This window comes from Primulina eburnea, unplaced genomic scaffold (genome assembly GCF_022965805.1).
Source record: "Primulina eburnea isolate SZY01 unplaced genomic scaffold, ASM2296580v1 ctg1095, whole genome shotgun sequence".
Classification (NCBI taxonomy): domain Eukaryota; kingdom Viridiplantae; phylum Streptophyta; class Magnoliopsida; order Lamiales; family Gesneriaceae; genus Primulina; species Primulina eburnea.
This window is the reverse complement of record NW_027330641.1, coordinates 336,265-341,508: the sequence shown is the minus strand read 5'-3', so window position 1 is coordinate 341,508 and position 5,244 is coordinate 336,265.

The window sequence follows — 5,244 nt, the reverse complement described above, 5'->3', positions numbered from 1 at the left end:
GGCATTCAATGCAACCTAGCGACTTCTCTAAAGAACAAATCCGCAATGTTTGAAGCATCATCGGTTTTATGACAAGCTATAAAATGTGACATCTTAGAGAATCTATCCACAACAACAAAAATAGAATCTCTCCCCTTCTTAGTCCTAGGCAACCCCAAAATAAAGTCCAGAGAAATGTCAATCCAAGTTCTTTTTAATAATAGCACGCAAAAGTGTTCCCAAAGTTCTATTGACAACTTCAGTTTGTCCATCCGTTTGAGGATGACAAGTAGTAGAAAACAAAAATTTTGTGCCAAGTTTAGCCCATAAAGTATTCCAAAAGTAACTCAAGAATTAAACATCGGGACCCGAAACAATAGTCCTAGGCATTCAATGCAACCTAGCGACTTCTCTAAAGAACAAATCCGCAATGTTTGAAGCATCATCGGTTTTATGACAAGCTATAAAATGTGCCATCTTAGAGAATCTATCCACAACAACAAAAATAGAATCTCTCCCCTTCTTAGTCGTAGGCAACCCCAAAATAAAGTCCAGAGAAATGTCAATCCAAGTTCTTTTTAATAATAGCACGCAAAAGTGTTCCCAAAGTTCTATTGACAACTTCAGTTTGTCCATCCGTTTGAGGATGACAAGTAGTAGAAAACAACAATTTTGTGTCAAGTTTAGCCCATAAAGTATTCCAAAAGTAACTCAAAAATTTAACATCGCGACCAGAAACAATAGTCCTAGGCATGCCATGCAACCTAACGACTTCTCTAAAGAAAAAATCTGCAATGTTTGAAGCATCATCGGTTTTATAACAAGCTATAAAATGTGCCATCTTAGAGAATCTATCCACAACAACAAAAATAGAATCCATCCCCTTCTTAGTCCTAGGCAACCCCAAAATAAAGTCCATAGAAATGTCAATCCAAGTTCTTTTTAAGAATAGCACGCAAAAGTGTTCCCAAACTTCTATTGACAACTTCTGTTTGTCCATCCGTTTGAGATGACAAGTAGTAGAAAACAACAATTTTGTGCCAAGTTTAGCCCATAAAGTATTCCAAAAGTAACTCAAGAATTTAACTTCGCGATCAGAATCAAAGTCCTAAGCATGCCATGCAATCTAGCGACTTCTCAAAAGAACAAATCCGCAATGTTTGAAGCATCATCGGTTTTATGACAAGATATAAAATGTGCCATATTAGAGAATCTATCCACAACAACGAAAATAAAATCACTCCCCTTCTTAGTCCTAGACAACCCCAAAATAAAGTCCATAGAAATGTCAATCCAAGTTCTTTTTAAGAATAGCGCGCAAAAGTGTTCCCAAAGTTCTATTGACAACTTCAGTTCGTCCATCCGTTTCAAGATGACAAGTAGTAGAAAACAACAATTTTGTGCCAGGTTTAGACCATAAAGTCTTCCAAAAGTAACTCAAGAATTTAACATCGCGATCAGAAACAATAGTCCTAGGCATGCCATGCAACCTAGCGACTTCTCTAAAGAACAAATCCGCGATGTTTGAAGCATCATCGGTTTTATGACAAGATATAAAATGTGCCATCTTAGAGAATCTATCCACAACAATGAAAATAGAATCACTCCCCTTCTTAGTCCTAGGCAACCCCAAAATAAAGTCCATAGAAATGTCAATCCAAGTTCTTTTTAAGAATAGCACGCAAAAGTGTTCCCAAAGTTCTATTGACAACTTCAGTTTGTCCATCCGTTTTAGGATGACAAGTAGTAGAAAACAACAATTTTGTGCCAAGTTTAGCCCATAAATTCTTCCAAAAGTAACTAAAGAATTTAACATTGCGACCAGAAATAATAGTCCTAGGCATGCCATGCAACCTAACGACTTCTCTAAAGAACAAATCCGCAATGTTTGAAGCATCATCTGTTTTATGACAAGCTATAAAATGTGTCATCTTAGAGAATCTATCCACAACAACCAAAATAGAATCACTCCCCTTCTTAGTCCTCGGCAACCCCAAAATAAAGTCCATCAAAATGTCAATCCAAGTTCTTTTTAAGAATAGCAAGCAAAAGTGTTCCCAAAGTTTTATTGAAAACTTCAGTTTGTCCATCCGTTTGAGGATGACAAGTAGTAGAAAACAACAATTTTGTGCCAAGTTTAGACCATAAAGTCTTCCAAAAGTAACTAAAGAATTTAACATCGCGACCAGAAATAATAGTCCTAGGCATGCCATGCAACCTAACGACTTCTCTAAAGAACAAATCCGCAATTTTTGAAGCATCATCGGTTTTATAACAAGCTATAAAATGTGCCATCTTAGAGAATCTATCCACAACAACAAAAATAGAATCAATCCCCTTCTTAGTCCTAGGCAACCCCAAAATAAAGTCCATAGAAATGTCAATCCAAGTTCTTTTTAAGAATAGCACGCAAAAGTGTTCCCAAAGTTCAATTGACAACTTCAGTTTGTCCATCCGTTTGAAGATGACAAGTAGTAGAAAACAACAATTTTGTGCCAAGTTTAGCCCATAAATTCTTCCAAAAGTAACTCAAGAATTTAACATCGCGACCAGAAACAATAGTCCTAGGCATTCAATGCAACCTAGCGACTTCTCTAAAGAACAAATCCGCAATGTTTGAAGCATCATCGGTTTTATGACAAGCTATAAAATGTGCCATCTTAGAGAATCTATCCACAACAACAAAAATAGAATCCCTCCCCTTCTTAGTCCTAGGCAACCCCAAAATAAAGTCCATAGAAATGTCAATCCAAGTTCTTTTTAAGAATAGCACGCAAAAGTGTTCTCAAAGTTCTATTGACAACTTCAGTTTGTCCATCCGTTTGAGGATGACAAGTAGTAGAAAACAAAAATTTTTTACCAAGTTTAGCCCATAAAGTATTCCAAAAGTAACTCAAAAATTTAACATCGCGACCAGAAACAATAGTCCTAGGCATGCCATGCAACCTAACGACTTCTCTAAAGAAAAAATCCGCAATGTTTGAAGCATCATCGGTTTTATCACAAGCTATAAAATGTGACATCATAGGGAATCTATCCACAACAACAAAAATAGAATCCCTCCATTCTTAGTCCTAGGCAACCCCAAAATAAAGTCCATAGAAATGTCAATCCAAGTTCTTTTTAAGAGTAGCACGCAAAGGTGTTCTCAAAGTTCTATTGACAACTTCATTTTGTCCATCCGTAGGAGGATGACAAGTAGTAGAAAACAACAATTTTGTGCCAAGTTTAGCCCATAAATTCTTCCAAAAGTAACTCAAGAATTTAACATCGCGACCAGAAACAATAGTCCTAGGCATGCCATGCAACCTAACGACTTCTCTAAAGAAAAAATCCGCAATGTTTGAAGCATCATCGGTTTTATCACAAGCTATAAAATGTGCCATCATAGAGAATCTATCCACAACAACAAAAATAGAATCCCTCCCTTTCTTAGTCCTAGGCAACTCCAAAATAAAGTCCATAGAAATGTCAATCCAAGTTCTTTTTAAGAGTAGCACGCAAAAGTGTTCTCAAAGTTATATTGACAACTTCATTTTGTCCATCCGTTTGAGAATGACAGGTAGTAGAAAACAACAATTTTGTGCCAAGTTTAGCCCATAAAGTATTCCAAAAGTAACTCAAAAATTTAACATCGCGACCAGAAACAATAGTCCTAGGCATGCCATGCAACCTAACGACTTCTCTAAAGAAAAAATCCGCAATGTTTGAAGAATCATCGGTTTTATAACAAGCTATAAAATGTGCCATCTTAGAGAATCTATCCACAACAACAAAAATAGAATCCATCCCCTTCTTAGTCCTAGGAAACCCCAAAATAAAGTCCATAGAAATGTCAATCCAAGTTCTTTTTAAGAATAGCACGCAAAAGTGTTCTTAAAGTTCTATTGACAACTTCAGTTTGTCCATCCATTTGAGGATGACAAGTAGTAGAAAACAACAATTTTGAGCCTAGTTTAGCCCATAAAGTATTCCAAAAGTAACTCAAGAATTAAACATCGTGACCCGAAACAATAGTCCTAGGCATTCCATACAACCTAGCGACTTCTCTAAAGAACAAATCCGCAATGTTTGAAGCATCATCGGTTTTATGACAAGCTATAAAATGTGCCATCTTAGAGAATCTATCCACAACAACAAAAATAGAATCCCTCCCCTTCTTAGTCCTAGGCAACCCCGAAATAAAGTCCATAGAAATGTCAATACAAGTTCTTTTTAAGAATAGCACGCAAAAGTGTTCCCAAAGTTCTATTGACAACTTCAGTTTGTCCATCCGTTTGAGGATGACAAGTAGTAGAAAGCAACAATTTTGTGCCAAGTTTAGCCCATAAAGTATTCCAAAAGTAACTCAAGAATTTAACATCGCGACCAGAAACAATAGTCCTAGGCATTCCATGCAACCTAGCGACTTCTCTAAAGAACAAATCCGCAATGTTTGAAGCATCATCGGTTTTATGACAAGCTATAAAATGTGTCATCTTAGAGAATCTATCCACAACAACCAAAATAGAATCACTCCCCTTCTTAGTCCTAGGCAACCCCAAAATAAAGTCCATAGATGTCAATCCAAGTTCTTTTTAAGAATAGAACGCAAAAGTGTTCTCAAAGTTCTATTGACAACTTCAGTTTGTCCATCCGTTTGAGGATGACAAGTAGTAGAAAACAACAATTTTGGCCCAAGTTTAGCCCATAAAGTATTCCAAAAGTAACTCAAAAATTTAACATCGCGACCAGAAACAATAGTCCTAGGCATGCCATGCAACCTAACGACTTCTCTAACGACCGCAATGTTTGAAGCATCATCGGTTTTATAACAAGCTATAAAATGTGCCATCTTAGAGAATCTATCCACAACAACAAAAATAGAATCCCTGTGGGGACCCGGGTTCTAACTCAATTCTTTTGGGATTTAATTGGATCTTTATTATAAATGGCGGGTCAAAATTTTTCGCTTTCTAACATTAAATCGAATGTTAACATAAAGCGTCTCATTTTTATTTAAAACAAACATGATTCAACGACTATTACATGACATGATCTAGTAGCCTTACTTGTTATACATGTTACAATAACAACATAACATCTCTAGTATCAACATAAAACTACTAGTGCAACATCAGAAGTCTTCTGCTACACCCGGCATCTCCACGCTATCAACTCTCTCTTCCTCGTCGTGACCCTGATCCTGCCCCACCTGTTGCCATGCACACATACAGACACGACAACAGCCGGATAACTCCGGTGAGAACATATCCCAGTATAAAA